Here is an 18,592-nt window from a genome sequence, read left to right on the forward strand (position 1 = left end):
GGTGCAGTTTTTTGACCGAATCCAAGTTTTACAGAACAAATCCTTTTATTAAGGGGATTTGTTCTGTGAAATTTGGATTCAATTTTGGATTCAATCAAAGGGCCTTAAGGCCACAGGCTCCCCACCCGTGGTGTTGACTATGCAAGGATAGTACAGGCAGTGCAATATTTGCAGGTTGCAGAAATTTACCATCTACCAAATGCCTGGCAAGATATGACTTAATGGTGAGAATTGTACATAAATTTATTATCCTTTGATTGACAGCAAATTTCCATTCTACAAAAATACATTTCAAAATACTCTGCAAAATTCAATGAATAACCTGGACTAGAAACCTGATTATTAACAGAGTGTGTTGCCTACACTCACTCTTATATAACATCAATGTAAATACCTTTTAAAAAAATTACTGGTAACTTTGCATTAATATCACCTACTCTTCATACTTTCCCCCCATATATCTTCTTCACTCATACTCTGTTATCTGGGGGACACCAAGAGAGAAATGAAATAGTCCCTGTGCCCCTCCCCCAGAAACTTACATTCTATTGAATGTATATGAGGAATAATGTTTCACCAAAATGTACTTTTTTTCACTATGGCCATTTTTCAATATGGGAGAATGCAACCTAACTTTCTAAGAGTAGTTCAAGGATACCATTTAGAAGAATATAGTCATTCATATTTTGGTTTAATAAAAGACTTTTTAGTTTTAGTAAAAGAAAGTTTTAGATTTAGTAAAAAAAACATTTAGATTATTTATCTCAAAGAAAAATGTACTGTATTTCTCAGGCATTTTTCCCCACTCTGTTCTCCTCATCCTCCATGGCCTATACACCCCCTCCCCCCAATCAGCAATTATCCACCCACTGCAATCAACAGTTACTGAGATCAGAAACCACTAAAGCAAAGACGTCCTCAAGAACCTCACGGACATGAAACTTCCTAACAAAACAACCACATATTAAGAAAGATTTATGATTGACTCTGCTGTGACTAAGGTTTTTTATTTATTTACTTATTCTTTGCTGTACAACTGTGGCTAAATTTTGCAAAAAAAAAAAAAGACTGACTATGATTGAGATGAGCATGGTCATTGCTAAGCCAATACTATAGTGCCCATTAACCAACGACAAATGAGTTCCTTTTTTATGAACATAGCTTCTGATCTAACTCATGTGCCTCTGAAAATGAAAATGACCTCATAGAGAATGAACACTTCATCTGTCAAGAATTCTTATGTTCCAGAAGTTATGTTGGACTAGTCATTGCCTTCTCTTTGATCTCGGTCAGCTGATTTCTCTAAGACCTCATCTACTGCACTTGTTTTTTTGAGTTTTATATATTACATAAAAGATATGATATATCAAATTTATGTTATATATGACTCTACATAGTATAGATATTTGATTATGTAATATACAACATAAATCATTTATACTTATACATTACATATAATATTGTTATATAATTTTATGCTATGTAAAATATATGTTTATGCCATATATTATAATATATATTATAAGATAATACATACAGTATGTTATGTCTTGTGCAATATATATTGTATATAAATGTATAAATTATGTAAATCGCATACAAATTTAAGCTTGGCCCTCCTCTGATGCCTTATCATGATGGGGAAGTGACGAGATTCTCATAGATTACTCTAGAGGAACACAGTGTCTGGCAGGTGGTACCAATTTGGAAGAGTTTCCAATGGGGGTCTGGCAACCAAATCTTTGCTTGGCATTTGAAGATCAGCTTAGATAACTTTACAGGCAGAGGCTCATGACCAAAAGTTTGGCCACCAGAAGGTAACTTTCTCTGGCAATTCACAAAGAGTTTAAAAACTCGAAAGAAGCTCTGGGGAATTGCTCATGTAATCAATGAATACTTATTAAGTTTCTGCTATTTGCTACAAAGGCAAAAATGAAAGAGTGCTAGCCTACAAGGAGCTTATAACTTTTAGGGGGAGGCAACAGCTAGGTTTTTTTGGGGGGAGGTAATAGTAAGTCAGAGAGACAAGACTCTGTGCCTCAATTTCCTCTTCTGTAAAATGAAGGACTAAATGATCTCTGGGGGAAAAGAGAGTGCTCTGACATCAGAATTAGAGTTGGAAGGAACCTGAGGTTATCTCACCTAAGTCCTCATTTTATGGATGTGAAGCTTGAATCCCAAGGATCTCAAGGTCACATTGGTAGTAGGCAATTGGCATAGGATTTGAACCCCTCGTCTAACACTAGAATCCATGTCCTTTCCACCACATTTTGTTTCTTCTCATTTACCAAATCTGAGAATACTAGGATGATCAAATACCTCCTAAATTTTAAGAAAAGTAAGTTTACAGAAAATAAAAACAAATGCTACCTCAAAGATATATAGCTGGTGTAATGGATAGAGCATTGTGCTTGCAATCAGGAAGACCTGCGTTTGAATGTAATCTCAGACATTTACTAGCTGTGTGACCCTGGGCCAGGCACTTAACCTCCCTCAGGCTCAGTTTCCTTATTTGCAAAATGGGGATAATAACAGTACCTCACAGGTATGTTGTAAAGATGAAATAGGTATTTTTTGTTTGTTTTGTTTATATAGCATTTTATTTTTTCCCAATTACATGAATACTTTATCTGTCAAGAATTCTTATGTTCCAGAAGTTATGTAGGACCAGTCAGTGCCTTCTTTGACTTGGAGCAGCTGACTTCTCTAGGACCTCATCTATCATACTTGTTTGTGTGTCATATCTTTTTTTTTTGACATTCATTTAAAAAAAATTTGGATTCCAATTTATTTTCCCTCCCTCCCTCCCTCACCTCCCCCCTACCCTAAGATGGTAGCAATTTGATATAGGTTATATATGGGCATAGATAATGTGTTAATGAGAGAAAATGTTGTGAAGATCACGTGAGATAATACATGCAAATAAATGCTTCCTGTTGCTAAGTCATTTTCAGTTGTGTCCAACTCTTCATGATTCCATTTGGGGTCTTCTTAGCAGAGATAGTGGAGTGGTTTGCCGTTTCCTTCTCCAGCTCATTTTGCAGATGAGGAAACTGAGGCAAATAGGGTTAAGTGACTTGCCAAGGGTCACACAGCTAGTAAGTTCCCAAAGCTAAATATGAACTCAGATCTTCCTGACTCCAGGCCTGTGCTCTACCCACAGCAATGCCACCTAGCTGCTCATATAAATTCTACTTATTGTTATTGTTTTAGGGCTTTTATTGCCACAGGAAGTGGTACAATCTGCAATGCTAAGCAGCCTGAAAGAGATTTCTATAAATTCATAATTGTGAACTCTGTGATGATTTATTTCTTTTTCTGTGATAGTTTGTTAATGGAAGCTTGGATGACTGGAGTAAGTCAATCTTTCAGATCAACATCAAAAAGGACAATGTGGTAATGGAAAGACCATAGGACTTGGAACTCAGGAGAACTGGGCTCCAGCCCAGCTCTGCCCTAGCCAGCTCTGGAAGTCACTTCATCTTCCCTGGGCCTCCATTCCTTTATCTGTACCAGAAGGAGGTCTTACTTGATCCCCATAAATGCCCTTCTGACTCTAAGATTCTGTGATGTTGTTGCTAGGCAACATTCCTTGTTAAGGAACATGGGGCCGGAGGCCTGAACTTGGCATTCAAAGCCCTTGACAATCTGATTCCAGCCTACCCTTCTAGTGGGTTTTCCATCTCCATTTCTGTGTCTTTGGATAGACCATTTCCTACCCCCTTATTCTCTTAGAATCTTTAGCTTCTTTCAAGGTTTAACTTGGGTGTCACCTTTTATTCTAAATGTTACCTGATTTCCCCCAAGTCACTTTTGCATTTTTCTCTTTCAAATTATTTTGTATTTAATTATCTGTTTATATGTTATTTCTCCCACTAGAGCATGAGGTCCTTGGGGCCAGAGATTATTTTTAATTTCAACTTAGTATCTCTGTGATCTTACATAATACCTCAAAAACAGTAACTGCTTAATGAATACTTGTTGAATTGAATTGAATTGACTATCATCTTGACCCCAAATGGCAATACAGAAGATGACACAGTCATTATTTTAAAGGAAATGTTTCACAAATTTTCATAAGAAATGCTGCATCATAATAATACCATCCTGGCATGAATTAAGTAAGAGGATATTGCCTTCACTCCAATGTGACTTCATGACAAATGGCAAGAAGATTAACGTCCAGACAAACGGGGAGCTCATGTTGCTAACCTTCCTTATGGAAGCTGGTTTCCATGAGATTAGCACAGTGTAAGTGACCACTCCTAATGAATGGTTCTAATACACTGATGAGAAGTAGGGCCTGCATCCACAAACCTGTGAATGAAAATATTCAATGTATATTTCAACATCATGGTTAGGGTGAACTTTTTTATTTTCCCTCTCCTGATTTCCTGTTTTGTAAAAGAATGAGCTTCTTTGCAGACTCAGGAAAAGATGATGCTGAAAGTTGATCGTCAGAAACAGGTCTCTCTCACAATACCCCATTATTTGGCTGTCTACTCCAGTATTGCCAGGTGACTGGAGTGATCAGTTTCAAATCCTTTTCCATTTTCCCCTCTATCTTCTATTACTTGAGGGTTAGTATTCTGTTTTATTAGTAGCATTATTTATTGGCATTGATCTGTGAGCAATATTACTTTATTTTTAATAATATTCATGTTTCTTCATCATTATTTCATCAGTAATATTATCAGTAATGTTACTTATCAACACTAACAAGAAAAGAAATGCAGAGTTCAAAACTTTTGAAAAAAAATGATACTGAATCCGTAAGAAGAGCTAACTTGTTAGTGTACATTGAGATTCCAAAGAAAGGGCTCTAATTCACTCAGACAATAGCAAGTTTGTTCAGTTGACAACATCCAGGGCTTTGATGCAATAATCAAATATCAATCTGACTAAATGATTTAACCAACAGGCAAATCCATGGTCCATGGAGATGGAGGCTTAGAAACTGATTTTAAATATTAGCTAGCTAAATGGTTTAAAGAGAACAACAAGCAAATCCATGGTTGGAGCTTAGAAAACAGCTTGATTCTTTTCTTGCTTTTTGGTGAGGCAATGGGGATTAAGTGACTTGCTCAGGGTCACACAGCTGCTAAGTGTCAAGTGTCTAAGGCTGGATTTGAACTCAGGTCCTCCTGACTCTAAGACCAGAGCTCTATCCACTGTGCCACCTAACTGACCCAACAGCTTGATTCTTTAAGCAAAGAGGAGCAGGTGCAGAAAGCTTGGATTCGGTGAACCATTGAATTCATTTCTAAAATGGGACTTCTAAGGTCCTTCCCAGTTATAAGCCTATCATGGTCATTTCCTTGTGAAATATTTATTGAAGAAGCTGAGAACAGGACAGACAGGAGAAGGGGACAAAGTGAGATTGTTTTGAGATTGCTTTGCATAGTTTGGGGTAAAACCTTCTCAGCTGGTGGGATGTTTGCTGTCAAATGAGGCCTTTCCCCCCTGCTGTGTGCAAGGTTGCTCAATTTTCTGGCTCCTTTATAAGCCAGGAGATTGAAAGGCAAACAGATGTGGTCAATGGTATATTGGACGAATTTGGATGCTTCTACAAAGCTCCAACCAAAACCCCAGCAAAGGATCAATTCTCCTGCAATGAGGAAATTGAGTGTGATGGTATTACTCTACAGAGCTGGGCAAGTTACCCATGAAAAGATTCAGCTGTTCAGTTCTTTGGATAACCTTTGTCATTGTCTCTCTTTTCAACTGATGCCCTAAAACATTGTCACAAAGTAAACAACTAGTTTTAGTACAGTTAGTTTTTATTCCCCCCCACCCCCATCCCATTTGCTTGTTATAAAACATGCTTCCTTCAAGTTCTAAAGCAGGTTTTAGGGAGATACGAAGTGAATGAATTGTCCATGTAAAAATGTCACACTATTCATATCTGTGAAACTCTAAAGCTTTTATTTAGAAATCAACTTCATTACAATGCTAATAATTTGTTTTATTTATTTACATCTACTCTATAGCATTTCCTCCCTCCCTCTCTTCCTCTCTTTCTTTCTTCCTTCTTTCTCTCCCTCCTTCCCATCTGCCTGCCTACCTTCTTCTCTCCTTCCCTGAATCCCTTTGGTTTCCTTCTCTTTTGTTCAAACATTTATCTCAAGCTGTAGATGGGTAATGAAAATCTAAGGATGATCTTGCAGAACTTTTCCAGCTTCCTTATCAAATACAACAAGTAAACCTATAGCACCACGCCCAACAAATGGAATGCCCAGAAATCAATGACTGCAGTCATTAAGCCAGGACCTAATGGCAAGGGCATTGTGGTAGTTGGGAAACAAAGGATCATTGTCATAGGAGTAATATCCTAACCTCTCCCTGCCATGCAAGTTAGGCTAGTTTTTTCCTTAAAAGGTATTAGATTGGGTTGTCTCAGAGAACCAAGGGCTCAGACTGTTGGCCTCCTTTTTTAATTGCCTGAGTGCAAAGAATCTATGAGGACCCCCAGGAGCTTTGAAGCTTGACTGGTGGGTCACAGTGTGAAACTTGGGCAAGGGAGCTTCTTTGCTTAACTAAATCAACTTGAGGTGTCCTCAATTTGTGTCCTTTTTGAATATCCCTCTCCTTCTAAGGTTAAGTAAATTTCTTTTTGTTAACTATTGGAATGACTTAAGAGTGTCCTATTTTGTTCCATCATAGAAACTAAACTACCAGAGAACTGGCCTAAGTCAGGCCCAGCCCAGAATAGTCCCCATCCACAAGAATTCTTGGGTCACAATGCTGAGAAGTATTAGCATATCATCTGCAAGAATAAATACTAGTATTATCTTCATATGGCTGTCCTCCAACAGATCAATGCCATGCACCTAGAAGTCAGTTGTGGTAAAGAAGTTAAGTTCCAAGAGTACTTCATGCCTACCAGTTTGGACCAATTAAGAAAACTGCCCAGCTTGTGAAAAGAAAGAAAAAGTTTTAAACTGATTTTCCCTTTGATTCCTTTCTTTCCACTTAGTAAATAAGTCTAGTAATTGCTGACTCAGGCACTTTTAAATCTTTTTTTTTTGTTTTGTTTTGTTTTGTTTGTTTTGTTTGTTTTTATAGCAATTGATTTTAGTCAAACTTCTGTATGAAATTATTATAATCAGTGTCTTCCATTTATTACCCATTTCTCATTTCAACAACTTGTTTTAATAGATAAGGAGTTCTTTCAAATGCATGCCTCATCTTTTTATCATCCCCTGCCCCCCACACTTCTTCTAGCTTTGTACAAACCATGACCTTTTCTCTGATAAGTTGCTAGTCAGACTCATAAAGATAGCTATTTTAGGAATGACTCACATACCATTAACAAATTTAGCATGTCTATTAAAATATTGTCAGTTTCTTTTTGTGCCATTATTCAGTACTCACCCTGCCCAATGTCGATCAGTTCTTTTATAGTAATAATAACTAACATTTATAAAGTGCCTGCTGCGTGCCAGGCAACCTACTAAGCTCTTTACAATTATTATCTAATTTGATCCTTACAACAACTGAAGAAGGGAGGTGCTACTGTTACCCCCACTTTACAGATGAGGAAAATATTCAGGATGTAGATATATGAGGCCTCTCTGAAGACTATAAATTCTTGCCTTTTTTTATTCCTTAATCCTGACATGTTTCTCATAAGTATATTATTATCTTCACCTGTGACCAACTTTGTACTAGAATCATCTATCAAAATGTAGGTTGATTTTTTGGGGATATTTTTGCTGTGGGATTTATCAGGCCTTCCTTCCTTCCTTCTTTCCTTTGTCCCTTCCTCCCTTCCTCCCTTTATTTCTTCCTTTCTTTTTCTTTTGCTTTCTTTCTTTCTTTCTTTCTTTCTTTCTTTCTTTCTTTCTTTCTTTCTTTCTTTCTTTCTTTCTTTCTTTCTTTCTTTCTTTCTTCCTTCCTTCATCCCTTCCTCACTCCCTTTCTTTCTTCCTCCCTCCATCCCTTCCTTCCTTCCTTCCTTCCTTCCTTCCTTCCTTCCTTCCTTCCTTCCTTCCTTCCTTTCTTTCTCCTCCTCCTTCTCATTACTATCACTACCACTATCTCCTTTTGAACTCTCAGACCTAGAAACTCTTTCTTATAACAATGAGCATAATGAAACAAGACAAATCCACACATTGAATATGTCTAAAAATGGCTATATCATTCTGTACCTCTCTGTCAAGAACTGGAAATGTTTGTCAGTATCAGTCCTCTGAAGTCCTAATTTGGCATTGCATTTATCAGACAAGTCTTTTGAAATTATTTTTCTTTACATCGTTACAGTCATTGCATCAATTGTCACCCTGATTTCATTCACTTCATTCTGTATTAGTTCATTAAATTACTCCCAAATCTTTCTGAATTCACCCTTTTCCAACATTTCTTATGGTGCAATAATAGTCCTTTATGTTCACATCCCATAATTTAGTCAGCCATTGCTCAATTTGCATACTTAATTTGTTTACAGTTGGTTTTTGCTACAACACAAAGTATTACCATACTTTTTTTGTACATATGGTTCCTTTCCTTCTGTCTTTGATCTCTTTGTGGTGGTGATGGTGGTAGTGGTGAGGACAGGAATCCACTGGGTAGAGATGTTACTGAAGAAAAGGGGATGCACAGTTTAGTGACTTTGGGGGTATAGTTCTAAATTGCTTTCCAGAATGTCTGTGTACTTTTCTACCTGTATCAACAGTGCATTTGTGCACCAGTCCTTCCACAAACCCTCCAACAATTACCATTTTCATTTTTTTGTCATTTGACTGATGTGAGATTGAGCCTCAGTTGTTTTTTAAGGTAGGTAGTGAGTAGCATAATAGGTATGGGCAGCAAAGTGGTGCCATAATGGATACAGTGCTGGGCCTTCAATCAAGAAGACTCATCTTCCTGAGTCCAACTCTGGCCTCAGACACTTACTAGCTGTGTGACCCTGGGCAAGTCACTTAACCCTGTTTGCCTCAGTTTGCTCCTCTGTAAAATGAGATAGAGAAGGAAATGGCAAACCATTCCACTATCTCTGCCAAGAAAATCCCAAGTGGGGTCAAGGAAGAGTTGAACAAGGCTGAGGACAGCTGAATGACAACCACAGCAAATACAATAGGACGACAATCAAATCGGGTAGTGAGAAACTCGGATTCTAGCCACTTCACTTGGAAACTACCTACATAGTAGTTTCTCATGAAATGAAGAGAGTGGACCAGATCAAATGATATAAAGTATGTAAAGCATTTTGCAAACTTTAAAGCAACATATGAATGTTAGTTATTACCCTTATCATTGCTATTATTTGACAGCAAAAATGCTACCAGCTAGGAAGGTTTCACCCCAAAGTATGTACAGCTCTGTCCGCCATGTCATCTAGGAATAGCGTTCTAGGTCACGAGAATACTGCCTAGTGACTCTCTCCAGGTCTCACAAGTAACAAGTATCAGCTGTAGGATTGAAATCTGGATTCTCTGGTTCCAGATCTAGTGCTCTGTCTGCGTACTATAGACATAAGCTGCTGTCACTGTGCCTTATCTCCCCTACTAGCCTTAAAGCTCTATGGGAGGAAGGCCTGTGACTGGATTTTTTTTTTTTTAATTGCTCCCACAGTGCTTAGCATCATGCCTAGCTCTTATTATTTGATGAATATTGAGTAAATCAATGAAAAGCTAAATGGTGTGACAACTGAAAGTCAGGTGGTATGGGGTGGGGGTGAGGTGGGGGGTGGAACACTGTTCTGGGAGCCAGAAAACCTAGCTTTAGCTCTGATATTGACTATGTTCTTCCTTTGATTTGAATATCAACTAGAACTTGGTCTGTATCTGTGCTATGTATCTGTAACCATGATTTCAAGATTGAGCACAAGGCTTTGCATTTTGCATTGGGAGGAGGGGATAACACTAATGTAGGGGCTAAGGCAATTTGTTCTTTGAGGTAAAGCTGATTCAGAAAACATCTTTTAATATTTCAATAGCCCTCTCCTGAAAAAAAAAGCCAGTGAATATTGCTTACAAATTTTTAAAGAATTTTCTTGAGTAATCAATGGGCACGCTAAACCACAGAATCTGTGTTAAGGTTCTTAGTAATAAAAAGGAAAGAAAAGAAAGATCATAAATGACAGTTACATAATGCTTTTAGGTTTACTAAGCTCATACCTCTCAGTGACCCTGCCCTGTGGGGTAGGCAGTGCACAGATCCTTATCCCCATTGCACGAATGAGTCTTCAACAGGTCATAGTATCGTGGATTTAGACCTGGCAGCGACCACTGGGGACATCCAATCCAACTTCTCACTTTACAGATGAGAAAATAGAGGCATAGACAGTTTTAGTGACCTGACCAGGGCTACACAGCCAATTACTATCTGAGGCATGATTTCAACTCTGCCTCCAGATGAGTTCCTCAGGATCACCCAGTGAACAATATACAAGCAAGGATTTGGTTACAAATCCAGCACTCTTTCTACAATATCATGTCACCTAATGGGTGAAAATGAAGACAATTCATAAGATATTCTATCATTTGAGAGGTAGCAGGACCAAGCGGATAGAGAGTTGGTCTGGAAATTAGGAAGATCTGGGTTCAGATCCTACTTTTAATACATACTGACTGTATAATCCTAGGTAAATCAGCTCAAATGAAATTTTTAAAAAATAATTTTTTCCCCATAAAATTGAGCACAGTGCCTGGCACTCAGTAGGTGCCTAATAAATGCTAGTTTCTTTCATTTCCTTCTAGGTAATTTTCTAAGACCATAAGATGTAGAGAAAGTGCTGACCTGCATGAGTAGAAGGAATTTCCTCACCTGGGACTTCCCTAACCCAATGCAATGACAGGTCCAGTGTCTATCGCTGTTCTCTGATTTAGGTGTCCTAAGTGACTTAATGTTGTGTCAAATCTTGAATCAAACAATGCTTCTTAGTTGTTTGTATCCTCAGTAACTCTAGGTGGTAGAAAGCAGTCTCACACTATCCTGATCTTGGAGCACAGTGACTGATTCTTGGCTCTTTTCAGTGTGTATTTTCCTTCCCAGTCTCTCTGGATTCCTGCCCAGGGTTGAACAAGAGCCATAAGTGTGTTTCTTTTGGCTGAGTGTGAAGTCCATTCGCTTCCTGGTGGAGAAACACAAAGTCGTTTAAAAATTCTTGTTTGTTAAACAGTCTATCAAATTACCACAAATACTTTGTCGAGTCTAGAGGTCTTGTCGGTAAATGAACAATTAACCAAGGAAATCTCTAAATCTTTTTTGTCTTGGGAGAATGAGGAAAGAAGTCTTGTTTCTTCACCTCATTAATTTTCTGAAGGGAAGTCTAACTGTCATCACTTAATAGATGAAATTTGTTTAATTTTGTTTTCATTTTGAATGAGATACAGAATGGTGAGGATAGTTAGCCAGGCACACTTGGGTTCAAGGCCTGCCTCTAACAAATCCTGGCTGTGTGACTGGGCAATAATTTATTTAATTTCTCAGGACCTTAAGCAACTCTCTGAGACTCTAATTTTCAGAGTAAGTGCAATTCTTCCTGGCAGTTGCCATCCCTGGGCCTCAACTACATCACCTGGTTCCTGGCAGACCTCCCCAGGTTGCAGCCATCCACTGACCAGGCCTTGGCTGCCAGCTTTCTTGCTTTGACCCTCACCACTAGAGAATCCTTCAGCAGGCTGACCTCACATTGGCACATCCTATCTCCCCATCAGAGTTTCCTGAGTCATATCTTCACTTGCTCCTGCCTGTATGAGGCAGGCCTCATATTACCACTTGTCACCAAGTTAGATTTCAAGAAAGGACCTTGAACAGTCTACTTGCCTGTTCTAATAGACCTCTCTCCAACCCCTGATAATTTTCCTGGATTTATTCCTCAGTGGTTCAAATATTTCTACTTCCTTATACACTCTCCCCCCTCCCCCCTGCCAAGTAATTCCAAATGTCTGACTGATAATGTACACACTCTGTCATTCCCCCACTCCTCACTAGCTGTTCCCTTACTTACATCCCTCTCAATCATACCCCAACCCCTTCAATGTACCACTCCAATTTGACCCATCCCTTCTACTGTGCTCTCTGGAATGCTTGCTCCATAATTAACAAACTTATTTTTATTGCAAACTCCTTTCACATTCCTATTTTCTGGAATTCACCAAGGCCTGGTTTATCCTCCTGATGACACTGTGTCCCTGGCCACTCTTTCCTGTTACAGGTGGCACTTTTGCTTATACCCTCTTCCCCCCACTCATTACGTATGGGAATGTCCTTGCTCCCTATTACCATTGTTTTTATCACCATCTCTCAATAGGTTCATTTTTTTTTTTTTCAGTTTATTTCATTAGAATTTATCACCTAATTTCAGATCCTGGAGACTTATCTACTGACACCTAGGGCATTTTCCCTCCTTTCCTACTGAGTTCAGTGCCTGGTTTATAGTCTTCTTTATCCAAACTCCATTTTCCATGCTAAGGGACTTCAACACACCTATTGGAGGTGGTCCCAGAGGTGAGTCAGAGGAGGAGATTGCATTGGAGAAATTGTACCACTTTTTCGGTGATTCCCAAGTTGCTTTCTGCCATTAAAGCCCATCTCTTTAATGTGACTATTCTTTCAGATCATAGAACACACGATTTATTCAAGTGTCAACCCTCAGGATAATCTTTCTATGGATATTTCATTTAGTTGTCTATAAATCAGCAACAATTTATGAGAATTCATAGAGTACGTACCACTGTATCTGTAATAACACCGAGCAGGACACCCTACCTTGTGTGCCAGTTTGGCATAGAGTGTTGGCCTCAAAGCCAGGAGAGCTGGATTCAGGTGTGACTTCTGATACCTACCAGCTAGGGGATCCTTGGCAAATTACCTGCCTTTTCAGTGTTTTGGCAATTCTATAAGAATGAAGTACTGACTGCAAGGGTAGAGAGTATTTCCTCATCTGGGGGTGTCTTTTACCAATGAAATAATTAAAAAAACCCAACAATAATAAATAACTAACATTTACATAGCCCTTTAAGGTTTTAAAAACTTTACATAGGTTATCTGATCCTCATAACAACCCTTTGAAGTAGGTGCCATTGTAATCCTTATTTTACAGTTAAGGAAACTGAGGCTGAGTGGTCCAGTCTTTATTCCTATTGTACCTACACATCCATTCACACCCTCAGTAGTTTTGGACCATGATGAGAATAGTGTTGATGAAGAACGAGTCTAGCCAGCATTGAGGTACTTGAACAAGATCAGCCAGCCAGCCAACAATTCCAAATCAGAAAAAAAAAAAATCCTCATCATAGTTGGGAAAATCCTCATCCCCTTTCTTTAGCCTTCTCAAGAAAGGAAAGCCAGCTTTGAGACTGTTCAAATTAAACTTGTCTTAGAGATGCTGAAATGTCTAAGACATAACTATAGACCACATCTCCAGGGTGTGATGTGAGACCCTCTCCTCTATCTACTTCCATTATTAGTTTCATCAAGGGTACCTTAGCATTTAAAAATGAAACACCGTACACTTTAGGAAATGTCATTCAGTTGTTTTTCCATCATGTCCAACTCTTTGTGACCCCATTTGGAGTTTTCTTAGCAAAGATATTAGAGTGGTTTTTGCCATTTCCTTCTCCATCTCATTTTATAGATGAGGAAACTGAGGCAAACTGGGTTACATGACTTGCCCAGGTCACACAGCTAGGAAGTCCCTCAGGCCAGAACTGAACTCAAGAAGATGAGTCTTCTTGGGTCCAGGCTGGGCACTCTATCCACTGTACCACCTAGCTTTAGGGAAGGACTACTTTGTATTTCTGGTCTGGGGTTGCTTTTAGAAGCTGAACAAGTCCTCTTGTTTCCCAGAATGTGGTGCTTGGCATAATTTCCATCATTTGAACCATAGATTTAGAACTGGAAGGGAGCTTCAAGGCTAATTTTATATTTTATTTTTTTATATTTTATTTTATATTTCTGTAATATTAAGAATCCTTCCTCAGTCGGTCAGTCAGTCAATCAACAAGCACTTATTAAACACCAGACACTGTGGCAACTGATGAAGATACAAAGAAAAGCAAAAAACAAACAAACAAAAAACCAGCCCCTGCCCTCCAGGAGCTCCCAATCTAATGGGAAGAGACAACATGCAAACACTTAGGTAAAGGCGAGGCATATATGGCATCATTGGAGACAATCATTAGGCATAAGCATTAGAGGGAGACTGGGAGAGGCTTTCTTACAGAAGCTGAGACTTTGGCTGAGACTTGAGGAAGCCAGGGAAACCAAGAGGTGGAGATGACCAGAGAGAATTTCAGGCATGGAGAAAGTGCCTGGAGTCTGGAGATTGGAGTGTCCTTGAGAGGAACAGCTAGAAGACCAGCTTCACTGGAGTGGGAGTGGGGACTGAAACATAGGAAGAGACTGGAAAGGCAGAGGCCCAAGTAGGTGAATGACAAGGTCCCACAGGTAGTAAATACTAGAGCTAGGAATTGACTGCAAGTTCCTTTAAGTCACCTCCCAAATGTTTGGGTTGATTATGCTGCGTAGTAGGACTGCAACACCAATTCCTAGTTGTAGAGTGTGCTAGGGCTTCTAAAATGGTGTCCTCACGTGAAGTTTAGACACAAGGAAGATTATTATTTCCATTTGTAGATGAGGCGTCTGAGGCTCAGGATGTTTAAATAACATGTATTTGATCATACAACTAGTATGTCAGCTAAGGTCTGGACCTAGGATATCAGACTCCAGGTCCTATTCTTTTTCCACTATACCAGCAGTTCTCAGAGCATGGTTTGTGGGCCCCATGACATCCCCCAAGATCATTTCAAGGGGTCCACGAAGTCAAGACTATTTTCATAATAATACTAACATGTTTTAATTTCTAATATGGTAAATATAGATAGATATAACCCACATAAACATAAACACCTAGAAGGGGGAGTCCTTGATAATTTTTTAGAGTATATTAAGTGTCCTGGGACCAAAAAGATTCAAAACTGCTACAGTACACTATTGATAATATAGAAGCTATTACAGAATGTATGTAAGTGTTCTGATTTCAAAGAGGTTCCCCTTCCTTCTTGTCATTATACAAGATTTTGTTTAAATCCAGGTAACATTCTCCCTCCCTACTCCTCTCCTTTTCTGTTTTTTTCCCTTTTCCCTCTCCTCTTTGTTTATCTCTGTGCCCTTCTATCTCTCCATCTCTGTTTCTATTTCTGTCTTTTCCCTTCTCTCCTCTGTGTATTCTCTCTCTTTTTTCTGTCTTTGTCCTTCATCTCTCCTCTGCTTTCTCTTTCTGTGTTCTCTCTTTTCTTCTGCTTCTCTGTCTCCTTCTCTCCTCTCCCTTCCTTTCTTCTCTCTTTCCCCTTTCCCTTTCTTCTTTGTCTCTATCTCTCTGGGTCTCTGTCTGTCTCCCCACCCCTCTCCTCTACTCTCTTTCTCTCTTTGCCTCTTTCTCCCTCTCTCTGGCTCTTACACACACAAACACACATGCATGCACACACACACACATGTGCATGCATGCGCACACACACACACACACACACATAGTTTTTCATCCTTTCAATTGTTTTACTTGACTTCCTCCTCTATATCCTTACAACAGAGACTTCCCTCAGTGAAATAGATAATTTCAGGGCTTTCACTCATTGTTGCTTGTGATGACATGGTCCCATAGCTCCGTCCTATTCTTAATCCCTAGGGAGAACTGTAGTGGTAAATATTGAAGGAAAGGGGTTCTGCAGGGAAATTTCAGAGAGCCTTGGGAAATTCCACAAGGGCCTCTGGTCACAGATGACCAATGCTGGACTATGTCAGCAGATGACAGTGTATTTTGCCAGAGGTTTAGTCATGTTCCAGGCATGCTGAGGTTAAAAGGGGAGCATACAGAGGGAAGTTGGATGTGAATTGATACTATCTACTTGGCTATTGTGTGAAATGAATCATGAAAAGAAAATGTATAGTTCAGGTATTGTCAGGGGTAGATTTTCAAGGCATTTCAAAGAGAAGGATCCAGTATATCAAAGAGAGTAATTGCAGGTGTCTCTATAGTTAGTGCCCTGGACCTCGAGTCAGGAAGACCAAATTTCAAATCTAATCTCAGATCCCTACTATCTGTGTGACCCTGGGCAACCTTAGTTTCCTCAGCTATAAAATGGGGATAATAAGAGAACTAGCCTCCCAGGATCTTGTGAGGAGCAAAAGGTGATAATATTTGTGAAGTACTTAGCATGGTACTTGGCACATAGTAGGCACTCAACAAATGTTTGTTTCCTTGCTTCCTTTTATTTGGTGTTGGGAAGAGGAAAGCAATGGGGTCTGCCTCTAGGGAAAGAATGGCCCCACTCTTCACTTTCCCTGAAATTTTACCCACCTACTCAGAGAAGGTAGAGCTCTAGGACTGGTTTTTTGTTGAGATGGATGAGTGACTGGCTATGAAGTAAAGTGCTAGAAAGTCCTCAAACCAACACATTTCTGTTCCAGGTACTTTGGAGCTTCTTCCATTAGGACTTCAATCTTTTAAAAAGTTTTTTAGGCTCAATAGCTGCTTTTAGAATGAAAATTCTAATGCCTTGGGCATTTGTTATCAGTTGGATTATCAGATTGCTTGGAGCAGTGGTCTCCAAACTTTTTTTTTTTTTTGGCAATTGGGGTTAAGTGAGTTGCCCAGGGTCACTTGGGCTAGTTAGTGACAAGCATTGGTCTGAGGCCAGATTTGAACTCAGGTCCTCCTGACTTCAGGGCCGGTGCTCTATCCGCTATGCCACCTAGCTGCCCCTCTCCAAACTTTTTCGATGGATATCCCAACAATAAAAATTTGAGCACCACTCCCACTATGTGTCTATTTACTCATTTGTAAATTATATAGAAACTACTATGTTAATAATTATGTGTTATGAAATTGACACAAAAATAGAATAGAAAAGATGAGTTAAAAATGAAAAGTGGTGGGGGGGTTGCTGTGGATAGAGCAGGAGATTTGGAATGAGAAAGATATAGGTTCTAACACTGCCTCAGACACTTCTTAGCTATGTGACCTTAGGCAAGTCATTTAATCTCTCTAAGCCCCAGTTTTTTCATCTACAACATGAGCAGAGTTGGACTCGATTTCCTCTAAGGCTCCTTCCAGTTCTAAATCTCAGATCTTTTGAAATTATATTTCATCCTAGAATCAATAGAAAGGAAGAAGAGTTTATTGACATTCTCAAACCTCTGTTTAGGAAAATCAGTGGCGACTTCATGGAGAATATATTGGAGAGGGAAGAGATCTGAAGGAGGAAAGCCATGTAAAAGGCTACTGTACTAGATCAGCACAGAGATGGTAAGGGCAAGAAAGGCGTGAACTAGGGTGGTGGCTAAGGGCTTAGAATGAAGGAAAGAGATGACACCTGAGGGATGTCAAGGAAGACCTGGCAAGATTTGGCAACTTGTTGGATATAACTAGGGTGGAGGAGAGAGGAGTAAGCATAGAGCTTGTGAGAACATGGGTTACAAGAAGGAAACAGGCAGGCGTTCCTGGATGCATCTTCCCAGTCTGACTGAGACTTGTGAAGAATATAGTGACTCTTTGTATCCATTTTTTGTTTCTCATTGAACAAGCATTTGACTAAGGATTGCAACAGTAGCCTTAAAGTATCTCCTCCAACTAGGTGTCTCTGATTCATTTTAAAATCATAGGAATCTGATATGAAAGAATTTTTCTCCTTGGAGCCATGATTTCATTGATTGCTCACAGTAAGCAAATTTCCTCTATCTATGCAGATTGGCATCTGCTCTGCAACATTTAACCTTAGAGTCATCAATAAGCATTTATTAAGCACCTACTATATGCCAGGCATTATGCTAAGCATTAAAGAAATGAAAATATTGTGATCTCTGTTCTCAAGGAGTTCACAATCTAATGTAGAAGACAATATGCAACAATGATTGATAACAGATATCTACCTACCTATCTATCTACCTACCTACCTACCTACCTACCTACCTACCTACCTACCTACCTACCTATCTATCTATCTTTCAATCTATCTACCTATCTACCTATCTAACCTATCTAGCTAGCTACCTATATACCTACCTAGATATAGATCCATCTATCTGGGTATAGATCTATATAGGTATAGACCTAGCTACATAAATATGTGTAGAGATATCCATCTATCTAAATATATGTAGATCTTTCTAGACTATATAGATACCTATATATCTATCTTGTCTGTAAATCATGTCTGTCTATATGAGAAATTGAAGATAATCTCAAATAAAAGGCAACAAAATTAAGGAGAGATGGGAAAGGGTTCTTATAATCTCAAATGAAAGGCAACAAAATTAAGGAGAGATGGGAAAGGGTTCTTATAGAAGCTGGGACTTTAGATGAGGCTTGAGGGAAACTGGAGAAGCCAGGAGCCAGGGATAAGGAGGGAGGAAATTCAAGGTATCAGGAACATTCATGAAAATGCCTAAAGCAGGAATATGGAGTGTCTTATATAGGGAATATCCTAGAAAAGAATATTCTGTAAAGAATAAGTGCTTAAATGAATGTATGATTTCATTACGGTGGGAGTCAATTGAAATCCACCTGTGCCTGCCCATGCTGTGGAATTCCCACTCATGTTCTCCTGAAGCTCCCCACAGGTGTTCCACCCAATGAGATGGAAGCTTT

Source organism: Vombatus ursinus, unplaced genomic scaffold, assembly GCF_900497805.2.
Source record: "Vombatus ursinus unplaced genomic scaffold, bare-nosed wombat genome assembly UNPS02010461.1, whole genome shotgun sequence".
Classification (NCBI taxonomy): domain Eukaryota; kingdom Metazoa; phylum Chordata; class Mammalia; order Diprotodontia; family Vombatidae; genus Vombatus; species Vombatus ursinus.